Raw genomic sequence first — 16,079 nt, 5'->3', positions numbered from 1 at the left:
CAAAAAGGCTCTAATTCCCATCTCAAGAATATCTTCCACACAGTTTTACAGCTAACAGGAGCAGACCCACATCAAGCTCTTTGTATTTTTTGGTACTCAAGTAATGCAATCTCTAACCATCTGTTTCCCCACATTATTCATTAAGTGTTTAAATTTGTGTGTGTGTGTGATAAACGTATTTCCTTTTTGCTTTTAAATAAATGTTTGCAAGGCACAGTATTTAAACCTCCAATATGGAGTGTCTGTGCTTGGATCAATGGGTGAATGATAAATCTAAAAGCTAATTGGAAATATTAGCTGGATCCTCAACCTATAGTTACAAACAAACAATTGGTGGAGAACAAAGGCCTTACCTGTTTGGCATGCTTCAGCCACCAAAGGGTAAACATGACAATGAAAATGCTGAGCATGATTATTCAGAATAAGAAAAACAAATTTCTCAAGCCTCATTTTCTTGATTACCATTTTTCAGATGATGTGACTTTGACACAGGATATTTCTACTTGGTGCACATCCTAAAATATCTCGCACTAATATAGCCTTTCATTCAAATTTTTTTAAAAATTTGATTCATCAGAAGGAAGTTTGTTGTAAGAGAAGGATATGGAATTCAGCAATAGGCAGACCTGAGCCTGTCTATATATATATATATATATATATATATATATATATATATATACACACACACACACACACACATATATACACATACATATGTATTTATATATACACATACATACATACATATATATATATATATATATATATATATATATATGGGTTTTGTCCACTGTTTTTTGTTTTTTTTTTTAAATTTTTTTTTTCAACGTTTATTTATTTTTGGGACAGAGAGAGACAGAGCATGAACAGGGGAGGGGCAGAGAGAGAGGGAGACACAGAATCGGAAGCAGGCTCCAGGCTCCGAGCCATCAGCCCAGAGCCTGACGCGGGGCTCGAACTCACGGACCGCAAGATGATGACCTGGCTGAAATCGGACGCTTAACCGACTGCGCCACCCAGGCGCCCCATTGTCCACTGTTTCTAACCAGAGCTCCTAAAACCCTTGGAATTTACTGTCTTTTGTATGTTAATGAGGTGACTCTGCAGGAAGGGAGGCTGTAGACAGTCTTATGATTGGAGGGCTAAAACTTTCATCCACACCCCCTTGACTTCCTGGACAGGGAGAGGGGCTAGAGGTTGGGTTCAGTTGTAAATGGCTAGTGATTTAATCAGTCAATGCACACATAATGAAACCTCCATAAAAATCCCTAGATAATGGGGATCAGGGAGCTTCTGGTTTGGTAAGCACATTGATGTCCTAGGAAGATAGCACACCTGGAGAGGGCATGGAAGCTTGGCACCGCCCTCCCCTGGCACTCCATTCCTTGTCTCATGCATCCCTTCCATTTGGCTGTCCTTGAGTGGTATCCTTTTAGTGTTTTCCTGAGTTCTGTGAGTTGTTCTAGGGAGTTATCAAACTTGATGAAGAATTGATGAGGACTCTTGCATCTGTAATTGGCCTGCCAGAAATGTGGGTAGCCCGAGTACCCCATTTGTTGGCTGGCTTCTGAAGCGGGGGCAGTGGGACTGAGCCCTTAAGCTGTGGGGGCTGTGCTAACTCTGGGTATTTCGTGTCAAAACTGAATTGTTGGACACCTAATTGATGTGGGAGGATTGGAGAAGTGGGGTGGAAAAATCACATGTGTTTGGTTAGAAAAAAAAAAAAAACAACCCACAGACATCTTAAGGAAGTTTTCTTTAACTACAATGAACTTTGTTTTGTAATCTGTCTAGAAAATGGAGGGAAGGGGCATTATAAAACCTCAAAGGGTAATTAGGAGGAATGAAGAAAATGATGCATAATAGATCTGAATAACATACATGTTAAGGCCCCTCCCTTGTCTTTCTAGCTAATTTTTAAAGAAGTGCCAGCCATCTGTGCGGTAGTGTTTAGAATGTGATGGAAAACATGGCAAATCACTGACTTAATGATGGCTTTAAATTACCTGGTGAAGATATGGAAACTCTTATCTTCCAGGAACTCTGCATGAAATGGAAAAATGTGGAGCTATCTTTTGGAGCATATTAACAGTTTAACAACAGATTCATCCAAATATTAATAGCTTGATTACCTGAAGGGAAGGCTCCCATAGCATATTATCCCAGTGTGGTTGAACCTTCTCTTTCTTTTTCTAAAGACTTGAAGAGGACTTGCCTAGCAAAAATAGTGGGAGAGAAAACTTGTGTGCTTGATCAGTGAGGGTCTCAAGTAGTTTTCCTTAGGCTTAGGGCTGTGGACCAGAACCAAAAGGGTAAATTTTCCTAGCAAAAATTTTAATGCATGTCTTGACAACGAGGTTGGTTGCAGACTCCCACTCAGGAATGGCCAGAGCCCATCCCAACTAATTCTCATCGCAGGGACTATACTCCAGGTCATAGTGCCCAGAGAAGGACAGCTAGGTTCTCCACCAGAGAAGAAGAGGTGGAGGAGGAGGGCTATGGCAGGTAGGCCAACTTAGGAGTAGTGTGAGGGCCTGTATTTTTTCACTAAGAGAACAGGTGTCGTAGCTTTGTTGATATATGTAAAGTTCTGTCATGTGTGAGGAGAGACAGGCTAATTCTAGTCACTGTAGAAAATTATATTAGAACCAATGGGTTTGTAACACCAAGAGGTAAAATACAGTTCCAATTAGGAAAGACGTTTCTGTTAATTAGAGGAATTCAAGAGTTGAATAGGCCACTTTATGGAGTAGAAGGGTCCTCTTTGCTAAAAATTTCAAGCACAGGCTGCATGATACAGTGAAAAGGGGTTAAACAGTGGCTCCTCCAATTCCCACTCAACAAATCCTCTAGATTATTTTTAAAATCTCGAATCACAGGGCACCTGAATGGCTCAGTCGGTTAAGCATATGACTCTTGATTTTGGCTCTGGTCATGAGCTCACAGTTTGGTGAGTTTGAGCCCCATGTCAAGCTCTGTGATGACAGTGTGAAACCTGCTTGGGATTCTCTCTCTCTCCCTCTCTCTCTCTGCCCCTCCCCCACTCTTACTGTCTCAATAAATAAGTAATAAATAAATACTTAAAAAAAAATAAATATCGAATCCCATCAAAACCAAAGAAATACATTCATAATTCAGCTAACTTAGACAAATCAAACTTAAGTTTTATTCTGTTTTAGGTCCCCTTCCAAAGAGAAGAAATGCTGACATATTATGGGATTGATTGTACCCCTGGAGACCTGCACATTCTTGGGTTTCTCCATTGACCTCTCCATTGAACTACCCACTAGCTCGGGTTCACCGAATCACAGTCATCAAAAGTGCTGGTCACTGAGGTTACTTTCTTTCTTACCTAAAGAAATTTGCAGTGAAAAGTGTGTTTTCTTGAATATCTTACACTGTTTTCAGTGTATAGTTCTCATCATTTAGACGTTAAGAAGATGGGGGAACAGTATTTGTTGAGACAGACGCTGCTAGATGCCTAGCCAGTATTTATTTCTCTCTTCTTCCTTGCTAACAGAATCCAGACTGTATGCCCAGCTCAAGGAAAAAGGATCACCTTCCCAGGCTCTCTTGCAAGTAGGGGCAGTCAGGTGATACTGCTAATGATGTTTAACTGGAAGTCAGCCAGGGGCTTTTCAAGCCCCATTCATGCCTTCTACATGGATTCAGGACTGGAGCAAATACGGTTGTCTTGGGACTATTAAGAGAAGGCCTAGAGAATTTTAGAGACATCAAGCTTGGCATTGGTGAGCCATTGAACAAACACCGACAGCTGCCTTGCCCTGGACTTCTTGCTGTATCTATCTATCAGTGGACTTCTTGCTTCATGTATCATCGATTGTTGGATGGATGGATAGATAAAATACCTATTTGTTTGTTTAAAGCACTGCATTTGTGTTGTCTGCTACTTGGAATTGAGAGTATTCCTAATTGGTCATTTGCCCACGGCCTTGATTTACCAGTCAACAAATACTGTGATAGAGCTTTGGCCATGTACCATGTGAAGTGTTAGTCACAAGATACAAAGGTAAGTGAGGCATGGGTCCTTCCTTCAGAGAGATCACCTCAGTCCTGAAGTCCAAAAGAATCTTAGGCAGCAGCAGCCTAACAGGAAAAGTTAGATGCTCTGTTTCTTCTTTTCATTTCTTTTCCTGGAGGCTAGAACGGCAAGACGCTTCCACTGGAATGATGGGAGGACAGCTGTGTTGGGAAGCGTGGCCGGGGATGACCTAACGCCTGAGCTCTGCTCTCATCATGTGCTTCTCTGAGGCTGAGGTGCTGACGTGGTGGTGGCATCTGTGTTTGGTGATTTAGCTGTTGAGAGAGAAGAGGTGTGAGTATAGTGTTTACATCGATTTGATAGGAATGTTAAATGGCATTAATTTCCTGAGTACTTTATTTAGCTTTATTTGTTGAAGAGGTACATTACCACTGTAAACTGGGAATAAGGTATTTACAGACTTTTGTTGAAAAACCTTGTGAATGCTCTCTGTAAGAGGTGTTTTTGAAGTGACAGTTTATCCCCAAATACCTTTAGGATCACGTATTAATATTCTCCGGGAAGAGGATACGTGTGTTCTTCTTAAAAACTACATATAAACTATATGCTTAAATAATGTCTGTAAAACAAAAAACTTTAAGAGAATTGCTGAAAAGGAAATACACCGAAGTGATCATCTAATGCCACTGAATGTTGGGATTCGGTGTGATAAAGATCTTCTTTCTACTTCTCTGACTTTATTCTAATGTTATTTTAATTAGGAAGTATTATTTTTATATTCTAAAAAGAATGAGTGTAGGGAATTATGTACTGAGCCATGACAAATGAATTGACATAGAAACAGGAGAACCATCTTTAATGTGTTTATATAAATAGATCTGCATAATTATCATTAAGCATCATAAGCAGATACTGCTAAAAAGAACAGTTCTATTTACTCAAATTGAAGTTGGATTTTATTACAGTATAAAGCATAATAAGTTAGATCGCATTCTAAAGAGAATGAGATAATGGCAACACCAAAGCCGATCCATTTATCATCTACGTAATGTGTATCTGTGCATTAATACCTATCTCTTTATGAAGGAGACAGTGTTACATACACAAAGCTTTGGTATCAGTAACCCAAAACTGCAGATGCCTTGCTTTGGGGACCTTGGTAAGAGAGAGAAGACAATATTCTCACTTATCCTTTTCATGTAACAGATTCTAGAATCTTCTGCCGAGTGAGTCTTTTCCCCTAATGAGGATATTTGATTCTTGAGTCCACCAAGCCACTGTGAGAAGATCACACAGCCATATGTTTTAGAGTTTGAAAAGATGAAGAAATAGAGACTTAGTGATAAAGGTATTTTATTCAATTATTTTTTTTAATGGTCATGATTCTCTTGAGGTCCACAGATGATTACTGATGGATCCTACCTCACCAGCATTTAGTTCTGGTGGTGGTTCCAGTGGAGGAGAAGCAGTAAGCTGGGTTCATGGGAAACCGAGGGACGAAGAGAATGCCTTGCTAAGACTGAAAGTATCCACCTGTGTCAGGACAGAGTCATGGGTGACCTTCGCTTGAGTAGATTTGTCAGAAGGGTGGGGGCAGAGATCAGCTTGTGGAGGGGAGGCAAGGTGATTCCAGGAAGGCAAGTGTTGACTTTGACAGTTTTCTCCTTCAAGGGTGAGTAGGGATGCTGGGACCAGAATTCACATCTCCGAACTTTTGGATTATTACTCATTCGACTAAAGCACACTGAGAGCTCAGTGAATGCAGAATTCCATCAGTGTCAAAAGCTTAGTAATACACCATTCTGTACTCCACAGCAGGAGCAGCACACTTGATCTCTCTAAGCCCTTGTTAGAGCTCGTTGACCTGATTGCCCGACCTGGGCCAGGCCCCAGTGGGGCAGGCTCCTGTTCTTTGGCATGGAAGGGCTCAGTGGAAGCAGGGACTCTGGCCTTATGTACATACAGTAAAAAAAAAATTTAACACTTACTTATCTCTGAGAGTGAGAGAGACAGAGCGTAAGCAGGGGAGGGGCAGAGAGAGAGAGAGGTAGACACAGAATCCGACGCAGGCTCCAGGCTCTGAGCTGTCAGCACAGAAGCCGATGGGGCTGGAACTCACCAACCGCGAGACCATGACCTGAGCTGAAGCCAGACGCATAACTGACTGAGCCACCCAGGCGTCCCTGTACATACATGTTTATGGGCATAATCCTCTCCTTCCAACCCCAACTAGTGTTTTATTTTCTAAAAATAAACCAGAGACATCTTTGCTGCCTTGCCAGTGGCATGGTGGTGCCACCTCAGTCTCTGTTGAACTTTAGAAAGTTCAGCTAATTAGTCAGTTAGGCCAGTTACAGCTAGTCACTTCCAAGAAAGCTCTGCTCCTCCATTTCTGTCAAATTGTCTGTCTCTCTGAAGTCCAAATTCCTTGATTATTTCACAATTCTTTTACTCTGGTTCCGCCAACAATTAGTGCTGCTCCAGATCCTTTCCATTGTGCACACAAAAACATTCTTTGTTTTGTTAACAATTTCACTACACCCTCAACTGTTGATCAAAATGCTCTTCAGCCAGAATTTAACACCTTCCTCTTCCTCAGGATATTGTTTCCCCAAATTGTTCTTCATCGAAGGCCAATCTTCCCCTAAACTCCACATTTCTGTGAGACCAGGAAGGAAGCTTGCCATTCTCCCAAATTCCCAAAGAATTCCCAGCCCATTAGCCATCCCCCTCATTTAAAACATCTCCTGCTTCGAAAGCCTCCCGGTTCTAGCCCCTCAACCCTTCTCCTCCACCGTTGTCCACCAGCTTCCCTCTCTCTTCCGTGGGTACAGAGTTTTCTTCTTCTTTGTGCTAACTCCCTGTGTATCAGTGTGTCCCTTGCTACTGAATAAACCTAACGCATGAACGTGCTCATTTCACTTGGCCTCTTTGGCATTTTCCTTCCCATTTTGAGCAGGACTGTGAGGAGGAAAGCCAATTCTGGGCAAGCAGTGTGTGCTTTCAAAAGCAAACCGTATGCCGAGTGGCAGGTCCCAGGTCACTGTCTCTCTAAAACAGCTCTGGGGCGCCAGGGAAACAGGAGACTTTTTAAATAATTCCAGTGCTATTCCTGCAGGATCTTAAACTCCTGGACCACAATGAGAAAAAGAAGCTGTTTGTTTCAGGTTGCCCCCAGGGCTCAGGTGGAATGCTATAGTATGACAGCAGGTTTTAAAGACAGCCAGAATATTCCAGCTAATCAGGGAATAGCTTGTCGGCAAGTGGAAAAAAAAAAATCTTTCAATAACAATAATATTAATAAAGAAAAGCCAGAGAGTTCCGGGAGGCTCGGATAACAAAGCACAAATATGTTACAATTTTTGGTGAAAGGAACTCAGAATAGTTTCCTCCCTAGTTTCCTTTGCTTGTGAGTCTGCCTTTTCTCCTGTAGCTTAGCTTTATCTGTGTTGTGTCAGTTAGACTTGACCTGTGAGGGAAGATCTTTGCTTTTCATTTCTGCCAGCTACACGAGTTTCTTGCTGGGCAGTGCTTTTGCTTCATCCCTTTTAATGGTTGACCAAAGAGATAAGTGCTGGGGGTGAAGGAGGGAATCGTCTAATTCAGAAACCGGAATAATTCTGAGAGTCCATTGAATGGAGAGGCTGGTCTAAGTGTCTGCCTTGGGCCTACCCTATCTTGGCCTTTATTAGGGATTGAGGTGGGGGACTGAAGACTGAGGCAGGGGTCAGGGGGAGGGAGAGTGGCAAAGCAAGGAAGAGACAGAATGTTATTTTCTTGGATATTAAATTGATCTCTCAGGTACATAAAACTATTGCAGAGAAAACAGCTATTTAGAATGTCCTAAGCAGGGGCACCTGGATGGCTCGGTCAGTTAAGTGTCCGACTTCGGCTCAGGTCATGATCTCGCGGTTCAAGAGTTTGTGCCCCACATCAGGCTCTGTGCTGACAGCTCGGAGCCTGGAGCCTGGTCCGGGTTCTGTGTCTCCCTCTCTCTGCCCCTTCCTCTCTCTCTCTCTCTCTCTCTCTCAAAAATAAACATTAAAAAAAATTTTTTAATTACACAAAAATGTCCTAAGCAGACAACTAAAAATCTTAAACTCTGAGTTCTAAATTTGATTCTGATTTAATTCATGAATGTTATGGCCAGAAAGAGACTTAGGGATATTTACAAAGCTGTACCCCTCTATTTTACAGATGAGCAGATTGAGGCCCTAGGAGAATATATCTACTTGCTCAAGGCAATGTAGCCATGCTCTTATCAGTATCCTCTTTACAGCATTTTCCCCCCAAAAACAAACTCCAGTGCCCTAAGATCCGTCCCTCTTAAATGGTAAAATTTTTTTATTGCTAGTAAAACCCTTAAAAATTTTATAGACTAATTTTTTCTGAGAAGTCAGTACACCTTATAGCCCCGATCTCTCATTTCACATCACTCTTATTAAATAAGGGACATGGGTTCCTGGGGACAGTTAATACTCAGAAGGTGTGTAGGACTTGTTCTAGATAAAAAGGAATTGAGAACAAAAGCTGGAAGTGACTTAGAAACCAAATCTATATTTAACAGAAGAAGTGACTTTCCAGAGTATACTCAGCAGGAAGGAGGCTTTAGATGTGGGGAATCACTATTATTAATCACACTGTCATGTAGGGCATTGAAGGTCATGACCTATTTGACTCGATGGAACCCTGAGCCAGTTTATTTCCTTACCCTAATCCTCCTGCTTCCTGGTCAAATCAAGGCTAAGCCACACCATGCATCTTTTTGCTTGTATTTTTTTTTTTTCCTTTTCAGATTTTTATGTAAATTCTGGTTAGGTAACATACAGTGCAATATTAGTTTCAGGAGTAGAATTCAGTGATTCATCACATACATATAACACCCAGTGCTCATCACAAGTGCCCTCTTTAATACCCATCACCCATATAGCTCATCCCCCACCCACCTCCCTCCATCAACCTTCGATTTGTTCTCTAAGAGTCTCCCATGGTTTGTTTCCCTCTTTCCCCCCCCTCCCATATGTTTATATGTTTTGTTTCTTAAATTCCACATACGAATGAAATCATATGGTATTTGTCTTTTTCTGACTTATTTTCCACTTTGGCTCCATCCATGTTCTGCAAATGACAAGATTTCATTCTTTTTGATAGCTGAGTAATATATCAATACTGTATATATCATCCTTTTGCTTTTAAATGATTTCACTGTTCTGACTTAATACTTCTTTTTTTAAAATTGTTTTTATGTTTATTTGTTTTTGAGGAAGAGAGAGAGCATGAACGGGGGAAGGCAGAGAGAGAGGGAGATACAGAAGCTGAAGTAGGCTCTAGGCTCTGAGCTGTCAGCACAGAGGCCCGACTTGGGGCTCAAACTCATGAACCACGAGATCATGACCTTAGCCGAAGTTGGACGCTTACCTGACTGAGCCACCCAGGTGCCCTTGACTTAATACTTCTATTTGCCATCTTGTATCCTACAAACAAACAGAAAGGCCAATCTCTAACTCATGTCTTTTGCTATAATGTCAGTCCCTTCTTCTGTTATGTCTTCAGTTGAACAGGTAATAGGGTCTCCATAAACCATTTAGTCTTGGCTGGACATGGCCAGGACAGAGTGCAGGTTCCCTTGTTAGAGAAAGAACATTACTTTGTACTTTTATTGACAATTCCTTGATGGACTACATTTCTTTATTCTTTCTATTTTACCCCATATCTTAGCATTGGACCACAAGAGCCAGTATTTTATGGTCTTTGCTTTATGATTCCTCTTAACAGCTTCCCCTTGGTCCGAATGGAGAATGTCATGGGATTAAAACCAGTGGGGGTTGAGATGAAAACATCAGTTATGGGACCTGGAAGAATTCATAATTGTAGGTAGAAAGCAATATGAAAACCTTGCTGTGAAGAAAAAATAACAACAACAATCAGAGAAAAGTCATATAATGATTTAATATTTGTGAAACCACAGCAATGTGAGTAGACATTCCACTTGAAGAGAAGGTTATTGACTGGCAAATCTGAGTGGTACCCACTCAGTGGTTATGATATATCAAATCTTTGCTTTTCACTGAAATTGTAATTTCTGGGGCATCTGGTTGGCTCAGTCAGTTAAGCATATGACTTTATCTCAGGTCATGATCTTGTGGTTCGTGAGTTTGAGCCCCATGTTGGACTCTGTGCTGCCAGCTCAGAGCCTGGAGACAGCTTAAGATTCTGTGTCTCCCTCTCTCTCTGCCCCTCCCTGCTCACGCTCTGTCTCTGTCTCTCTCTCAAAAATAAATAAACATTAAAAAAAAATTTAAATTGTAATTTCCTCTAGCACACCCGTCCGAGTAGTAATATGCTGGTGGTGGTTTCTATTGAGAGAGCAGTTTGGGTTTTTCCCTACCTCACTCTTGTATGAAAATGTCACTTCCTACCACTAGAGATGAAAATATTTAAATGGCAGTCTCTTGTTTTCAATAGTGTATCTATGAGCTTTCCAAACGATTCATGAAAAGTAAAACATCAACATGACGGGATGGGGAATTTTCTTTCTTTCCTTTTTGAAGAGTTTTAAGTAGCAGCGGCTCTCAATTCTGCAGTGTGACTTTGGGTGGATAATTACTGTAGAATACTGCAGACCTTTCTTCCCCCTGTAGGGTGATTGATTTTAACCTTTCTCCTCTGCCAAACCTTTGTTCTGTGCATGACATTTCAACCCCCACCACTTCCTATGTTCTATTTTGCTAAAGAAAATTGCATTTTCTATTTCTGGATAAAGCATGGTTGTTTGTGTCAGTCAATTTAACACAATACACCAGTTCTTATTTGTACAGAGGAAGCATTAATAAGATTCTAGCAGGAGATGGGTCCTGAGCCCATGGCCAAGCCTCCTGTTGGTCCCGGAAGACGGAAACCGCAATAATCCATTACTGACGAAGCTACTTAATGGTGATATAGCACCTTTTTGTCTCCAAGACCTCCAGGTAGTATGAAGTCCCATTTCCTGCCCTACCTACTCATCCTGCAAATGATACATGAATGGATAAGAAAATGGTTGTGTGGCATAGAGGAAAGGGCAAGCATTTCGGAGAGTCTGACCCAACTTTTGATCCCTGCTTTGCCATTTGCCAGCTCTGAGCTGTGAAATGTACTACATATCCTTTCTGAGCCTCTGGTTCCTCACCAAAAATGGGGATAAAGATCTAGTTTCTAACTCACAGGGTTGGTGGGGGAACGAACTAAGATAATGAACACAAAGCTCTTAGCACAGTGCATGTTCCATGGGAGGCACTCAGTAAGTAGCTATTATAATGAGATAGCTCCTATAGGGAAGAACATATTGCATTTTGATGAAGTAAGCTGTTGTTATTATATGCTGTCTTCTGGTTAAAAACATGGGTATAGGCCTCCCACCTTTTTGTTTCATAGAATAGATCAGCTATGGGAAAAGTTTAAAATGTTCGATTTCACTGCTGTTTATGCCTTAAGTTCATTTGGGATTTAATGAATGCCTGCTGGATGCTCTGCCCTGTTCTAGGTGCCTGAGTCTAGAAGTAAAAACAAAGAGCAAAGAGGCGGTGTGGTGGAAAGGAGAGAGCACAGGGTCTGGCTTTGGGAGACATGGCTTCACATTCTGGCTCTGTTAATTACTATGTGATTTAGGCGGGTTCTTTAGCTTCTGTGATAATACATACCAATGGTGATAATCAGGGATGGTACTCAAAATGTTGACTAACCAGTAAGGTAAGGGCATTAAGTCAGAAAGCACCAGCTTTCTGGTGGTCTACCAGCACAGTAGGAAACTGGTAAACTAGTACATTATCAGCTTCTCAGTGTAATATGAGCCCTGCTCTGAGTCTTGCCAGAACAGGGTCAAGAATGGAGCAGGGAAGAGCCCAGGTTTTAGTTTGGGGGTTGGGAGTTGTTTTGTTTATATTTTTATTTTTTTCTGTGTGTTGTGATATTTTGACATCTTAAAATCTTCCTGGCTTTTTTACTGACTGGCCCTTCAGGGACTGGCCAACTCTTAAGAGATGACAAAGGGCTCAGCCTCTGGGAGCATGCCTTTGAGCAGCAGACTAACCAATCCAGAGCCTGCACGCTCCGGGATGCGATACTCCTCTGCCCTAACCAGCTCAGAGTCCAGGATGGGTAGCTAGGGACCACCTAAATAGCCTAAAGTGTAAAGAGATAATCCAAACTAGCCGATCCTGAAATGTTTACCCTGCCCCACCTTGCCTTACCCAAGGCTCTGTCCTAGACTTTCCCCTGCCCATCTTCTGCCTCCTGACTAAAACCTGGCACGTCCCCTGGCACCGCGTGTGACGTGCAGTGCCTCCTGCTTCTAGGACCTGTGGGTAAAGGACACGTTGTTTTCCTGAGCCTCTCCTGTGTCTCCTCTTATGGCCGCATTTACATCACATAAAGCACAGTGAACAGGAGTGGACAGGGAGATGATTGCCATGTAGTACGAAACATGCTATGATGAGAGTCCACGCAAGAACAGAGAACACAGTGTAGGGAGCCGCTGAGGCTAGCTAGGGGTGGGAGGGATCCAGGAAGGATAAGGAAAGAAGAGAGAACATCTGCACAGAGTGCTGAAGTGTGCATACAAGGGTTTACAGGGCTGAGGTAGCCCCATGCAGAGGGAAAAGCACGTCTCACAGCGTGACAACACACACATGCATGACGTGGTGGGCTGGGAGGGAGCTTCAGGGGCTGCGCAAAGGATAAAACTAGAATGCGTGTAGGGTCTTGATCTTCAAGGACCTTGCAAGCTGTGCTGTGCTATGTGGGAAGTGGTTGGAAAGGGGAAAACATGAGATAGAGAAGAGCCAGTGAGCATTGTGGCTGTGTTGGTCACTGAGAGATAGGAGGACCTGAGCTGCAGAGGGGTATCCCAGGCAAGGAGACATGTCAGATATGGAATAGATGAAACGACATCAGTGACTGGTTATAGGGGTGAGGGGAGGAAGCAGCTGAAGACAACTCCTGGGTCTTTAACTCGAATGACAGGTGCATAGAGGGATCCCAGAACAGGGAATGGTTTAGAGTGAAGTGCTTCTCTGTTGTTTATGTAACTGAATCAGTCCCTTGCCTCCCAGGTCAAGTAAGGCTTGCTTCTTTTTTTCTTTCTTTCTTTCTCTCTTTCTTTCTTTCTTTCTTTCTTTTTCTTTCTTCCTTTCTTTCTTTCTTTCTTTCTTTTTCTTTCTTTCTTTCTTTCTTTCTTTCTTTCTTTTCTTCTTCTTCTTCTTCTTCTTCTTCTTCTTCTTCTTCTTCTTTTTTTTTTTTTTTTGGGTCTCACAGCTGTAAATATTTCATGCCAGTGGCCACGTTTCTGTTTTATTTTGGGAATGGTACTTTAACTGGTTTTTCAGTTTAAACGACTCAGGAACTGAAGGGCCATTTTTGTCTTCAGGGATATGTTTGGTGCCGAAGATGGTAGACAGTTGGGTGTGGGTGAGGACAGATAGCGCCTGAGGTCTTGCAGCTTAGAAGTAACATCTTGTCTTTTGAGGATAACACTGCCAAAGGTGCGTGGGTGTATCTTTGAAGAAACAAAACAAAAAAAGCATGACCGGCAATCTGATCTGTGCTAGGTGTCTATAATAAAGTCATTACTTTAGTTATTGCTTTAACTCTTACGGAGCTGCCTGACTGGCCTCGCTGATGGCCCCATTGTTCAAAGTGAAACGCTCCCCCCACCCATTGCTTTCAGGGGGTGGCTGGCCAGCCTGTCAGTTGACTTTTTTTTTTTTTTTTTTTTTTTGGCACTGTCCCGTTATACCGATTCATTTAGATTTTGCTTTTGTGTTTCCTCTCCCCACCATTTTTGGCAGTAACTAGTAATCGCCCACCCCCAGGGCTGTGGAGCACAACAAGCCCCTGGTCCATGTGTTCCAGCAGGCATCATTTCAGAACCAGGAAGGCTGTGTGTGAGCCAGGCCTCACAATCTCCATACTGCTCTGCAGCACTGAAACAATTTCAGTGCGAGGCTGGATTTAGAAGATGACTCCTTTCTTATCGAAACAGGTGCCTTTCCAACTTCCTGATTCTAAAGAGGTTTGCAGTGTCTGGAATTTTCTAGACAGCACACTTTTCAGGTGGTTTAAGTTTCCAGTTTTTTAAAAAACCTGAGAACCAGGCTCTTTAGATCCATCATCTCATTTACTATTATAAACACCACTATGGGCTACATTTATCAAGCTCTCTTTCATGTGTTAGGCCCTATGCTAAGCACTTTACATAGATAATCTGAGCTCATCTTGGCAACAGCCCCATAAAGTAGGACGTGGGTATCTCCAGTTCTCAGATGAGGAAACTGGGGCTTTGAGAGGCCACGTCACTGGTTCCTGGCTCACCCATTTCTAAGTGGTCAGGTCAAGAGTCCAACCCAGACACTTCTAACTGTAGGATTTGCACTCCTGGCTATCACATTCTATAACCCTGCATGGTAAATAAATACACCTTACCAATTTTAAAGCAAACGAGACATAGTCTTAAAAAGGCTTTGGATCCAGAACCTAGATCTCTCTGACTTTAAAGCCATGTTGCTCTCCGAGGCTCCAGGTGCCTCTGGTCATACCTTGTGAACAAAGCATTACCTTCAATGAATTATTTTATCATCACCTGACCCTGAAACCTGGGATCTTCCGAGTGAGCTCGCGAAAGTGGTATTGCTTTACAGTGTGGTAGCTCTTCTGGGCTCACACCTGGCTGTGCCATTCTTTCTCACCCTCGAGGGTGAAAAGTACATAAAATGAGAATATTTCCATCATAAATTATTACTATTAAATCCCAGAGTCAGTTTGGGCTGGAGACATTGCTGACTCTTCACTGTGTACCAAGCTCCATGCCGTTAAGGCCAGTACGTGGGAAGGTTTCTACCTCTTTTGTTGGAGTTTACAATCTTCAGAGAAGTACAGGACAGCTATTTATTTTTGTATTTATGCAAATTATATATACATATACAATGTTAAAACATAAAAACAACATATGGTTTAGAAAATTTCCATCAGTGCTCCAGGCACCTCCCGATACAGAAATAGCATGGTTGCTAATAACATGGGTTCATCAGCGAGTAGATCTCATAGCCTCAGCCACACTCAGAACATGGGAAGTGAGGGCCTCTTCTGGGGATGGGTCCAATTTCTGTACTCACACTCTAGTTGCCAGCTTCATTCATGATAAACAATTGGATTTTAAAGAAGGTTGATCAGTGGTTAAGGAGAGAAACCTAGTCAGAGGAAAACTCTCTTGTAGGACCCAGCCTGGCCTTTTGGGTTGAAACCAGCCAAAAGCACTGATCTATTTCATACAGCAGATTTGACACACCTAGCAAAAATTTAGGCTCAAGTTCCTAAATCAGAAACAGAGGACAGCATAGAGTCCTCTAATGAGCCTAATCACCTCTCTTGCTAATAAGGCAGAAAGGAGAAGGCATTAAAGAAAACTGAAGAGGGAAGATAAGAAGGAAGAAAGGAACAGAGTTCTCTATGTGCCAGGGTTGTGGTTTCCTACAGTCTTCGCAACAACTAGGTGGAGCAGATACTGCGCTTAATTCCGTGTTTGTTGGTGGGGAAACCGAGGTTTCAGAGTTTAAGGGATTTGCCCAAGATCATGCAGCCAGGAGATGGTATACTCAGAATCTGTATCCAGCTCTTTCTGACACAAGGAAAAGCTTGTTCTTTTTCCACCCTGGCGAAAAGCTTTCCTGAAAAACTCCAAATCACTGCCAAATGGCATTTGCAGTCTTTGGGTACATCCTGCATTGATACTTGGCAGAAAGCGCGGAAAGCAAAGGTGAGCAGTGTGGCGAGAGCACAGCTGGGGACTCTTCAGTTGTCTCTCCTCCCAGGCTGCTGGACAGTAAGCACAGTCCTCACTTTACACACCAGTCTTCATTTGTTCTTTGTGCCACAGTGCGGTCCTAGGGCCTATAGTGCAGGAGACAATTAATTTTCCCAATATCCTCTAATTTTTGGCCTGTACTGAATGCATCCAGAGAGACTAAGCCAGGATCGTATCAAGGACTTCTGCCTGTGTCTATGCAGAGGGATGTGCAGTTGCCATAGCAGCAATCAATCTGCT

General features: G+C 42.4%; 1 long non-coding RNA gene across 2 annotated transcripts; it reads left to right on the top strand.

The window, feature by feature from the left end:
• Positions 1 to 1,170: 1,170 nt before the first annotated feature.
• LOC147574861 (uncharacterized) lies at positions 1,171 to 5,972 on the top strand. Of its 2 annotated transcripts, XR_015243584.1 has the most exons (4): positions 1,171 to 3,335; positions 3,521 to 4,030; positions 4,161 to 4,334; positions 5,210 to 5,972. It is a non-coding gene; the product is annotated as an uncharacterized LOC147574861 (long non-coding RNA). The 2 variants fall into 2 exon arrangements; XR_015243583.1 differs by having other exon boundaries at positions 3,521 to 4,334.
• The last annotated feature ends 10,107 nt before the right edge of the window (positions 5,973 to 16,079 follow it).

The sequence above is a fragment of the Puma concolor genome, chromosome D4, assembly GCF_028749965.1.
Source record: "Puma concolor isolate L17-30 chromosome D4, mPumCon1.1.hap2, whole genome shotgun sequence".
Lineage (NCBI taxonomy): Eukaryota > Metazoa > Chordata > Mammalia > Carnivora > Felidae > Puma > Puma concolor.
This window is presented reverse-complemented; position numbering and strand designations above follow the sequence as displayed.